This window comes from Aythya ferina (assembly GCF_964211825.1).
Source record: "Aythya ferina genome assembly, chromosome: 3".
Classification (NCBI taxonomy): Eukaryota; Metazoa; Chordata; class Aves; order Anseriformes; family Anatidae; genus Aythya; species Aythya ferina.
Window position 1 is genome coordinate 66,993,872 of NC_140298.1, and position 12,983 is coordinate 67,006,854.

The 12,983-nt window shown below is 36.5% G+C and overlaps 1 long non-coding RNA gene across 1 annotated transcript in view; it reads right to left on the reverse strand.

Annotated features, from left to right (window-relative positions):
* Window positions 1–4,868: 4,868 nt before the first annotated feature.
* Window positions 4,869–12,983, reverse strand: part of LOC311434375 — a 57,920-nt gene continuing 49,805 nt past the window's right edge. Inside the window, exons 5-6 of the long non-coding RNA XR_014691439.1 lie at window positions 5,848–5,936; window positions 4,869–4,959 (exon numbers count right to left, since the gene is read on the reverse strand). This is a non-coding gene — a long non-coding RNA (uncharacterized lncRNA). The remainder of the gene's footprint in view (window positions 4,960–5,847; window positions 5,937–12,983) is intronic.

A 12,983-nucleotide genomic window follows, 5' to 3' on the forward strand; every position in this document is an offset into this window, starting at 1 on the left:
TCACCAGAAAACCAGCATCAGATATCTAGCTTATCAACTAGAGGCAGACTTGCTATTAATATATGGGCTTCCCTTCACCTTTGCAACAGAAATGGATGTTGAGGGCTCTGATGTGGAGGGGATAGAGGAAATGCAGCTAAAACAGGTCCAGCGTAACATTTGATTTTGAATACATCTGTACTGTAACAAGGAATATCGCACCGGAAGCTAAAGTCTGCACTTTCAGCTCTGGGACCAGAGTCTCCCCTGTTCTGCCTATTCTCCTATCAAACCTGAAGAGTTAGCAAAGGAACTGTGTGTGTGCTTCTTTGCACCAAGTATGCTTAGGTTGCAGTTAAAGGTCTGAACTGGCTTTGAGTAGAAATAAATACATATCAGCTTCAGTGTCTCGAGATATTAATAGTAGTGCAGATGTGGCAGCGGGAGCAGGTTTGGGCCAGCTACTGTAGTCCATCACTGTTGTACAGCACAAAATTGCAAAAAGTTCTGAAACGCTTCTTCAGGACAGGTTGGTTCTCCAACATCCCCAGCACATGACTGCTCTCTGGGGGCACAGCATATCACTGAAACTCAATTGCTAAAGTTGGTCCAGTGTCTTAATGTGTACCTATGCTTCAGGGACTAAGTCAGAAATCATCCATCTGGATTCTATTGCAGGCCCCAGATGTTTGCAAGCTCATAGCGGTGATACCCAAATCTCTTTCTCTCTATCTCTTTGGTCTGGTCTTTGTGTCTCCATGGTTAGGTGTCTAAATGCCTTGAAGGATTTGGGACCAAGATTTTATCTCTATTTCATAGACAGCTGTTAGAACACTGACAGGAAATTTTGCATCCCCTGGGTTGGACATTGTGAGTAAAAATTATTTCTGTGGGAACTAATGAAGGGCAGAGATTTCCCAGCAATAGAAATTGTTTTGTTGGAAACAGTAGTTTATCAACACCAAAATTTTAATAAAGATGGACAAACAATATATCTGCATCAAAATAATTGACAGTCTAGTAACTGATTTTGCAAGTCTAGTGCCTGTGTTTAACACAGAGCTGAACACTGTTGGGACCTAGGATGGGGCCAGTACAGTAGCCTCCACCATGGTTTTCTTTGTCCCAGGAAAATGCCCTACCAGCTACATAAATGTGGAAGATCTCACTTGTTTTGACAGATGTTAGGTTTACTATCTTTCTCTCAGTCTCATCTTTAGTGGACCTTGTGTACATTCTGATGCATAACGGGAAAAACGAGATCTCGAAAACTTTCGCGGGACAGGAAAACCACTTCCTACCCAGTTCTATTTCTGCACCTAAAATGTTGTTTGGTGGTAGTTTCAGTGAACTCATTCTTCCTTTGTGTGCCATATGATCCACAGTTGTTTTCTAAATCACCAAAAGCCATTGACAGGCTGTGTGGTTTTGATTTAGGACAAAGATGTTCTTCTAAAAAAATCATTAACTCAAAATATAGAAGAAAAAAAAATCTGTGTTTACCTTGTCCTTTGCCTTCCAAAAATTTATGAGCACAAAGAGCACTTACATGCACACTATTTATAGACGTATAAGATTAAACACAATTGCGTTAATCTCAAAGTAGATAACCAGCACTGAACTGAAATGAGAAACATAATATACATATATATTCATGTATACATAATATGCACATCTTAAACCATGTAGAAACACATAGTAACTTTCAATAATAAAGAGAGCTGCAGGTATATGGGGAGAACATATGCATGTATATATATATGTACATAGAATTTATAAATTAAAATTATTTACTAGTTTAAAAGTTCTATAAAAAGACCAGACAGCTACACATTTGTATTCTATATTAATTTTGAACCTTCCAAGTTTTGCCCATTCTTTGAATATTTATATAAGTAATTATCCCCCCCCCAGATGTTAGATTACATTTTTGGAAGGAATGAAGATAGTATGTTATTAAAATACCAACAACTTTACAGAGCAAAATAAGAAGGAAAATGAAATGCTATACGCACTTATTGAAAGAATAGTATTTTCCCTTAGGCCAAATTACATCATCCAACAGTATGCAGCAGGCAAAATTGCAGAGAGTGAGATCTTTAAACTGAACTCTTTTATATTCTGCTGCAACAAAACAATTTTGTAGTTGGCTCAAATGATGACCAGAATTTAGGAAACCTCAGAATGATATGTGTTTGATGATTTCAAAGCTTGTTCAAAAATACCGCAAAGAGAACACCTGAATACTGAAATTCCACTAAGTCAACTCCACCAAGGGCGAGTTGACCATCCATCACTGCCTCTTTAAACAATAACCTTGAAGTATAGAGGTGGAAAAGACCTTTCTTTCCATTTTTTCACCATGAAAATAGGAGGAAATAGGAATTTTGGCAGGAGATGGCTCTAAGAGACCTAGATATACTTTGCTTGTTTGTTGGCAATGGTTCCTGTGGCGTTAGTGACCTTTTCCAGTCATGTCCATTCAGAGGAGCATTTGATTACTAGTACAGTGATCATTCTACTTTACTACAGGTTTGATTCTCTGAGCCTGGAAAATACTGATGTTGCTTTTTCAATTAATGTAATAGGAAAATAGATTAAGAAAATATCTCAGAGGTTAGTCTACTCCACCCTCATGACTTAAAAGCAAAGTCAACTACATATCCAGATAGATATTTGTTCTAATTGTTCCTAAAAACACCATTGAAGTGTGGTGTTGCAACTCCCTCAGGGCTTTAGTGCTCATATGGTTCTCATGGGCAGAGGAAACAGTTAAGATCTTTCATGTTTGCACCTGGCTATTATGTTCCATGCATCTAGTTTATGTATCTGAAGATTTTCTGGAACTTCCTCTTGGTCTTCTCTGTTTTCTGAAATAAACTACTCCTGGTCCACCACCATCAGCTCCTCACAGAGTGCTTTTCAGATCTTTGATATTTTCTGTTCCTGTCGACTTTTTCTTCAACTGGTCCACATATTTCTTAAAATGTAAACCCTTAGGGTAGATGAGATATTCCAGTCCAGGTAGCCAAAGAAGCAGTAGTAGCAGAAAGTGTACGGCTTGCACATGACACCCTCTACACATTAGCATGATGTTTGTCTTTTTCACAACACGGAGCATTGATGATTTGCATTTGAGTGGTTATCTGCAATAACCCTCCAGTCTGGTAGGAAAACATTGAAATAAACCTAATACCCTTTTTATGTCCTCTCAATGAAGCTGTAGTGCAGTACAAGTTTTTAAAGCCGGCTCACATGGAATCACTGAGGAGAAACAAATTGTTGAAAAAGTGAAAGTCTGGTGAGAATGTAGGTGGTGGTGGTGGGTGGATCTATGTATTCCTGAACTAAATCTGAACTAAATCTGAACTAAAACAAACTGGTGTGATGATGATCTGGTATTGAACCAGAAGATTTTATTAACCTCTCTCATTTTGCTGTAAATCTCATGTGTTTTTATAAGCTCTTTTTGGACTGAAACTCCAGATTTTATTGGATGCTTTTCTTCCTTCACTCACATCCTCTGGCAGAAGAAAGATACGTGAGAAGTACAAGTCTGCAGTTTAGATAGTTCTCAGTTGAAGCTCTACTTTGTCTTAGCTGGTAGTCCCTTCAAAACACTTAAAGCATGACATGAAAACATGAACATTTAAAGCATTGAGTTCAAGGTTTTTGTCTACACCTTCAAGAATGAAAATCAGAAACTATACACCAATTTTTCATGTCGAGCTACTAAAATGGAACTCTACAAAGTTCTGTAACCCATCATGAGAGGTCTTATTATGACTCATTCAACCCAGAAGTTCTCCTCATCCTTCAACTTTTCTTTTTGATAACTCCAGTGGCCAAATCATACAGAGGCAAGGGAAACAGTCTAAAGCAGAGTTAGCTTAAAATATGCGTGTAATGCAATTGTACACAGACACACACACAATTTTCCCCATAGATGCTCACATACAAAATTCTGTCCTATAATTCTGCATTCCTCTCCACATGATAGACAGTTATTTTGAAGTGAGAAATGGATAGAAACATAGACAATTTCCCTCCATACATGTGGAAAAGAATCCAGACTGTCCAGGAAGACATTATTTCCTGGTAAAATATTCTATGTGGTTTGGTAATGTATTGAAAAAAACTTCAAAAAGCCAGATGGTTCTCCCTGTTATTTTAACATGATTGTTTAATGAGTAGACCAAGAAATGCATTTAAGTAATCGAATAAAATCCAGTTGTTTCATCATTGTGTTATCTTAAGCAAAACAAATAAATAAAAGCATACCAGTAATGAAATGTTTTCCCTGCAAGAGCTTGGTAGAGTAGTGGTGCCAAATTCTGCAGTGATGTAAACTGGATGGATGCAAAGCAGATGTAACTTCATCTGCTGATTGCAACTGAAAGCTTTTTAAATTTGCTTGGAACATATTTATGCCTTGAGATGCATGGAGAAATGAAGTTCAACAGGAGTTTAAGGAGCATTATCCTTTTCCTTCACCAAATCTTTTCCTGTGTCACAAAGGTAGATTTCTGGTATCAGGTTTCTTTAAAGCTCTGTTCTCTTCTTTAGGCATACAGTCCTCTATATGAAGTGCAAGCAAGTATGTAATACCTTTACTTATCAGCAAACCACTCAGAATGCCTCACAGTACTCATCACCTGGCAGACGAGTGTTTATCTGCTCGGTTACCTATTAGCATGATATATAATATCCTGTAGATCCATTGTTGTTGTCTAACAATAAAGAATTACAATTTTTGAGCCAAAATAAATGAATTTAAGCTAATTATAATGCTTATTAATGAAATGTCTCTCGTGTGATGAAATTCACTACCCTTGATAACACAAAATACTAATTAATTCAGTATATATAGTTAATCTATTAAGAGGTTTAGGCACTGAAGTGGGAGTTAGGCAGAATTTGAACATGAAAGTTGAAAGTTGTGATGCTCCAGATCCACTAAGCCTCTTCAAGTCCAGGAGCCTGTGGTAACAAAGTTTCATCAATGAAATTTCCACTTTTTCAGAAATGCCTTTATGTGCATATTCTAAACTGCTGCCACTGGGGGACAGAGCAGCTCCCTGCCTAAAGATATGTGAGACAGCTAACCACAGACATAAACTAAAGCATTCCTTAAACTTTTTTCACTAAGTCTGGCTTAATCAGTGCTGTTCAACCATTCAAACAAAACAAAGAAATTAGTGCAAAACATGGCATCTTCTTTTTCACACATCACTGAACTAGGTGGCATTGATGCTGTGCTCTTACAAAATAACACTCCTCCCTCCCTCCACCCCCCTTCCCCCCCCTCCCAAAAAAAAGAAGAAACCTCAGTTTTATTCTCTATTCTAGCTCAAATCTTTGTCATCCATTAACACAATGGACCTTAATCATATGGTAGGAAGGACCACTGTTCATCCCTGCTGCTGAAACTGCCAGGTAACGTCTCCCATTTCATAAAGCCATAAAAAAGAGAGGTACAAGAGGAATTATTCTCTAGTACTCAGTCAGGCAAAAATCCTTGTAGCAAAATACAAGACAACTGAATATTAGGAGATATAACTCAGGATGAGGAAGAACTAAAATTCTTTTTATTTCCTAAGTGACTGCTGTATTCATTCACTAGGCAACAGTATGTAGAGGTTAGTGCCAAACCCATCATTCTCTGTATCCAAAAAGATCAAATCATCTTTCTGTTCTCTAAATGTCAGGTGCAGATGCCTAAAAAAAGGAGAGGTTCCAGACTGTGAATTTCAGTCTTCCTCAGGAGACTCAGCTTTTGAGGACAGCATTCCTCTTGTCAGTAACAGCATGTGTATTTATCTCACCCATGATACTTTGTGTTCTAGAATTCATCCAGTTTTCTCTTACCTTAGGCACTTAAAATCAGCCCACAGATGTTTCCTGATGAACAGAGAATCATTAGATTTGGTGAGAATCAGAATGGTAGTACCAAAGTCCTGGGGAAAACAAATAACAAACAAATGAACAAAACAAACAAGCAAACAAAAAACACACAACAAATTAATTCCTTCAATTGGATGGATGCACCCCCATTAATCCACTGAACTGTGTATCTGCAGCAGTGACTGACATTGGTTTCTGATGCAGGGCTGTAGCCTGAAAGAACCTTTTGCAGGACTTAGCTCCCATCTCAGCTAGGCACAAACAAAAGTTATCTGACTAAATGTCCTAAATCACAGATAATCCATAACTAAAGTTAATTCCTTTAAATCCCAGGTCAAGTAAATGACCTCAATCTTGTACCCATGCCAAATTGCCTTGTTACTCATGTCTGCCTGGATTTCACATACAAATCTGGCACCTATATGAATGACCTAGTATTGTTGAGAAAATTATCCAGTCTTGATCTGTGCATAATAAAAAGTCAAGCTATTTTAAAATCTGCTTATAAAACAACTCCTTTATAATTTTTCAGAGGTTATGTTTGCAGAAACTTGTCACAGCATTAATATATTTTCCAGTGCATTGTCTATAGAATATATATGATTATCAAAATTTTAATATATAGGGTATATTTAATATGCATATACAAGCAAGTATACAAACTTGTTTGTATACTTTCATACACTACTTTCATACAAAATGAAATTAGTGCGTACACCTAATTTTCCCTTCTGCTTCTAACATGCTTCAAAAAAATCCTCAAGGTGGCAGCACAGTCTTAGTTTTAAGCTCACACCCCACTGAAGTACCTGACCAAAGCATAAAAGTACCTGAAAACAGTGTGTTGCTAAAGTGAACCTTCTTTTAAACTAGTTTATACCCACTGGTAGTACGTACACCTTAATCAACCCCCTTGTCTTCCTTTTGTCCTGCAAATTGTCAGCTTTGAAAGCAACAGTGTCTTCGGACATCCTTAAAGAAATGCTTAAAAATAGGACCAAAGTAACCAAAGTAACACGTGCTTGTTCTACCCATGCACAAGAAAAATGGGTTTTACAGACTTTGTACAATAGCTAGGCATATGTACCTAAGATTATCTTTTAGACCCTCCTAAATATGGATCTCGTTACTCAATCGTACACTTGTGTGGTTGTGTTCATAGTTCCTGCTACTCCTCGTACCTCAGACAAATGGTCTGGTTAGCAGGGCGCGACAGAAACACCATTGTGTCAGACATAAAACCTTGCAACACTCCATGTTGTTTTATAAACCCGTCTTATACACTAGCTCTTCACTTATCTAAACTGTCTGTTACACTTAATATTATTTAAATATAATCCTAGCTAATTCACTTTTAGCCATAATGAATGCAGGGACTGAAAGTGTGCAATAACCTGCACTCTGTTGTATAGAACTAATCCAACAAATTGCTTTGAGTGTTGCAAGAGAGCATTTGCTCATGAATGTTTTTTATTATCACTAATGTGACATCATTTGTAAATAAGAAAAACTACCTGCAGTGTGTGCAGGCACCAACAATGAGGAAAGCAGCTGGAAGCTTCCATTGTTTTACTTTAATGATATATCCTTTTATATTCAAATCATCCACTGTTCTACCTAAATAATTCTGATCTTAATCTGAAAAGTTACAAATTTAGAAGTGATGCATATTCTAAAAATAATGTTATGATTTATATCCTCTTGGATGTTTTACTTTCACTAACAAGAATAAAGTTGCATATTTGGTTACCTTAACACTAATGTCAAAGATCATTATTGAGCAAATTGGTTTATTGGTTTGTTTAAAACACTGAAGAACAGACATATAATTTAAACAATTTTATTTATTTGTTTATTTTTAATACTTCCTGTTAATAATCTATTCTGAGAACCTGTTTGGTCCAGTTGTTTTCAGGAAAGCATCATCTATGTTTCTTCTCTTCATATGCTTTTAAATAAATGAAGATTGAAATTCATTCATTAAATTTTAAATTAATCATTTTTAAAGAGGATTCAATTTCAGAAAGGCTTGAAAGTAGCAGATAGATTTTGCCAGTAAATGTTCAGTTGGAAAACCTTAAATTTCCCACAAAAGTAGTAACTTTTTAACATTTTCCCTCCTACTGACTTTGATGAGGATTATTATTTGCAAAGTAGATACAAATGAAAATTCAAAGCCAGCCTCCCTCACTACCTTAGAAGCTGTGAGTATTTTAACTGAACTCATCTCTAGAAACTGTCTTAAAGATGGACAACAGCTGGGAAGACACAGCTTGATTAAAGATGGGAAGCATAAAATCAGGCAAGAGATCTCATGTTTGAAGACATTACTAACATGGTAGATAAGGAGAAATCAGTAGATGTTAATATACGGTTTAGTTTCTGAGACACATTTGGCAGTCTCTCATATGGCTAAAATAAAGACTAGTTTAAAAAAAAAAAATAGGAAAAAAAGTGTTAAGAAAATTAAAAAGGAAATAATTTGAAAAACTGCTAAAAACTTGCTTCACTTGGTTATGTATTTATGATTTCTTTCTCTCTAAATTTCTTAACATATTACAATATATAGAAGATTAAATGTTAAACATGATGTGCAACCTGTTTTGCAATCATACAAAACTAAAAACAAACAAACAAACAAATAAATAATGGATGCAACCTGTAAAAATCCCCTGCTACAATCCCATCTCTGCAAATATCACTCCCCATTTTTTCTGGTTTACAAGTTTCTGCATTATATTTTTTTATATTTTTCTCTTTATAGAAAGACCAAGTGATGTGGTGAGACACCAGCCTCTTCAAGTTCCAAGCTTTTACCTGTGTTTCATAAGTTGCAAGGGTCCTCAAATGCTGGTAATGCATGGTAATGACCACAGGTGTTTACATACCTGGACATGAATATACCTGGTTATTTACTTCTTGGAGAAGACGTTAGTATTACAGTGTGTTTACACTTCATTCCTTCTTGTTCTAATGAAGAATGAGAACAGCTTTGAGGTGGTGAGGAGGTGATCTGAAAAGGTGCAATGACCCTAGCAGGCCATTCTGTGGGGTATTGTTTTGTGGAGGTCAATGAGACCTAGTTACATAAATCTTCAGATTGGGCCAACGACCAAAACTGCTTTTGAAAAGGAACCTGTATACTGCAGGCATTTTTAAAAACAAATCCCTGATCTGCTTTGCACTAAGGAGCAGATATGATGTATTTCTCTTCCACCTATTACTCTCAGAATAACATGCTATGTTATTCTGCAGAATACATATTCTGATATGTTAACCTGCAGAAGTGCCAGGTTTCTACAGTTTTATTGTCCCATGTTATGTTATGCAAACATGAGTAAAATATTGGTACTGCATGCTGTTTGATTTATGCATTTCTAAAGTTGTTTATGCTAGAGATAATTATTCTGCTACTCATTCATTATGGGTGTGATTTTCAAATTTCTCTTTCTTGTCCCTAACTCACTAAGAGGTGTTCTGAAAACCACACTAAATGCTTTTGTATTTCCTATTATGTGAGGTCATATCTTTGCTTATAAGAAAAGGATAAATAATTTTCCTGCACTAATGAAGAGTATAGGCAGTGTTAATGCAATTAGAGATATTCTTAACATTAGCTATTAGGGTGTGGAGCACAGCCTATTAATTTTAGCATCACACAATATTATTCCATCTTTTGGGGATATGAAAGGGGCTTGTACAGGTTGGATAGAAGCTGTGGAAGACTGGTTCAGGAGTAAGTCTACCAGACAGCTACTGAAGATGTGACCCAAATACAAACAGATGAAGTTAACATAAACCAGAACATTGTACCTATTTTAATTTTGCAATCCTTGCTGACTCTATGCAGTGTGCTAATGTCTGCAACCAGTCCAAAGCTTCGATTTGTTACAGGAGCTAGAGTACAGCATTTCACACCATACAAGTCAAAAATATTAATATGTGCAGAGCATCAGACTTAGGTGAGGCAAGAACCAAAGTGGAAGCAGATGTAGCAGATGTAGCTTTGTGCCACCCTGGTTCTGAGCCCGAAATGCTGCCTCAGAGCCATTCTAACTTTTTATTCAGTGTTGACTATTTCAGCTGTCAAGGATGACTACAACATAAACATCTGAAAAACACCTGTTTGCCTGGAAATTCCTTTTGCACAATTTAGTCAGTCCGCTTGTCTTGGCATAGTCATGAATGAACAGAAAATGTTGGGGAAAGTACTTGCCTGACTGGAAACATTACTTCATTCAAACTATGAACCTAAGGGGCTCATATATGAGAAATTAAGTCAACCTAAAAGGGGCACTTGAGTATACGTTTCCCACATTTTAGATAAGTGACCTGTCACTGAACTAGTAGACTTTCTTTTATTAAATTGTTACATTAGAACACCTTATTTTCATTCTGATGTGCAACAAAACCAAGTTCCAATACCTAGATACCTATAAAATCCTTTTTCTCTCTCCCCCTCACCCCCCACCCTTTTTTTTCTCTTTTTTTCTCTACATGGAAAATGGCATTTTTTAAACCTCAGACCGTTTGGCTGAAAATTCCTAAATACTAATGTGATGTGCATTAGAAATGTAGTGCAAGTCTCACTCTTCCCACAAGTGCGTGCATCTGCTTGTTCCATTGTGCCCACTGTTCTTCTCTCCTGGGCATGGTTTCCATGCCTCTCTACATACATACCACACCATACCTCAAGGGACAAAACAACCCATGCCAGGCATAAACAGGGGGCTTTCAGATTCATGTAGATAATGTTTCATGTATTAAAAATGCAACATTTTTTTTTTAAAGAAATTATCATTTTGTCAAAAAATAAAGACATTTCTTATTCAGGAATATAAGGAACATTCCCCCAGCTTCTGCTGAAATTGCATCCTGTTTATTCCCTCTGCAGGATTATCCTGTAACACTTCTTAAAGAAGAAATAATTACGGATTTGTCCTACTTGTTCTGTAGTGACATTTTTATTTTTTATTTCTCAATTTTGCCTCCTGTGCAGCAGGCGCTTCACCTTCAGCTCTGGAGGATTGCCTACAGGCTTTTTCATTTAACTGCTGCTACATGCCGGTGCACAAATTGTCTGACAGGGATGATGCGGAGTGATAAGGCCTATATCCTACAGCAGGAGATTTACCAGCTACCCAGCTTCTTTGAGCACATACAGCCTGGCTCCATGTTGGATATGGGTCCATTTTTTGCAACATGATGCACTGCTCCAGAGCAGTGGAATTTGCTCAAAATATTAATAAGTAGAAGCTAGTAATGGTTCAACTAGAAATTTAGAGAATCACTGGAGTTTGGGAAAACTAAAGTTTGAATACCTGTTTCAATGATAATTGTTTTGAGGATTTCCTTTTTTTTGGGTTAGCATACACAATCAATTTCTCTTACTAGGAGTCAAAAAGAACTTATATTGGTTTGCTATAAAAGTGTAAAATAATAGACATAGTAAAAGAATGGTAGTCTGCCATTTCTGCTCCCAAGATCTGGACTCTCACATCTCCAAAATTAAATACCCCAAAAAACCTGTTCAGATGTTACTTAGTTTTCACAGAAGGTTTTGAAATATCACTTCAGCATCTAAAACACAATATATGGAGAACACTAATGTATCAAGGCAGAGAAAGCAGTGCTACAAATCCTACCTGGGGTCTCAATGTCATTTCCCCCAAAACTTTCTATGGCTACCAAGCCTGTGTTACTGTGAATGCAAGTAAAAGCTTTCAGTGTTTTTAAACTGTAACTCACAGACAAAATATCTTTACTGCCTAATACTTACCCTGAAAGCTATTGGTTCAGCTCTGAACATAGCCAGACATGTAGTGTGCACACCTGTGCTTGATATAGTTTTGGCTATAGCATGTGTCCAAGATTCAAGGTTAGGAGAGATGTCACAACTTCATAGTTACATAGTTATCCACCATAATTAAGAATATAATTGCTAAAACACTGCTGGGCTACAGCTTCACTCACTGCTTTTTTTTTTTTTAACACTGTTTTTCCCTGGCTTAAAGAATATTTTAGCATATCATATTTCCCTTCCCTGCCCCCACCGCCCTAAAAAAAAAAAAAAAAAAAAGTATTTCTGCATTGTTATCAAGTTACTATTCAACTTTCTTTTTAATATTACTAATAGGCTGCTTTACAGACAGTAGAAACTGTATTTTCCTTCTCCATTGGGTATATTGCCATCATTCTTCTATGTAAATTTTCCAATACTCCTTAAAGTATGAACACCAGAAGTCTATACCAGATATCTATAGCATGCTAAACATGTCATTTGCACGTGAACATTTTATTGAAATTCATCTCTGCCTGTCCCTTTTTAAGAGATAGCCAGACAGGGAAGAGGGTTTGCTCTAGTTCTACCTCCAGATAGTGGCCTTAAATATTTCCTTCAATGTTTAGCTCCTCAGAATGGGGAGTGGGTCCACATTTTTTAATGTGTAGACAGTAGGTCCTGGGTTCTGGTCCACATTCCCCAGACTCACAATCCCATAACTGTTTATTCGGAATTAAACAAACAAGCAAACAAACTGAAATGATCTACGTGTAGATAAGTGCTTGACCTGTTGTTTTACCTTTCCCAACAGAGATCTAATCAAAATACTACAGATGAAAGGCATGAAGCACCTACTTTTCTCTCTCTCTCTTTTTTTTTTTTTTTTTTTTTTTTTTTTCATGTTAGTCATCTTTTAACCTCACAGTTCCTAGTGATGCATTCCCTTTGGTATCAGGCTGTATTATCATCTGTACTGACTGACGGACAATGTCATATCCCATTCAACTCTTGCAGTTTCTGCTCATATTTACATTTCATTAGATAAGATGTTGTTACTTTAATTTGCACTGTTGATTTCTTGGCCAAATACGCTGATAAGTAGAGCTAAAAAATACACATTTTTGCAAAAAGTCAATATGTTAAAAATATTTTAAATCATTAGAAACTTGTCCATAAATTTAAGTCAATTTAATTGTGTAATTGAGTGAAAAGGAAGAATATATATTCAATCAAAACATGAGTGCCAAAAGTTGAGGAAAGGAGAGATTTAATTTGTGCCATTGATCTCTGTCCCAGTTGCAAACACTGTAAGCATTTC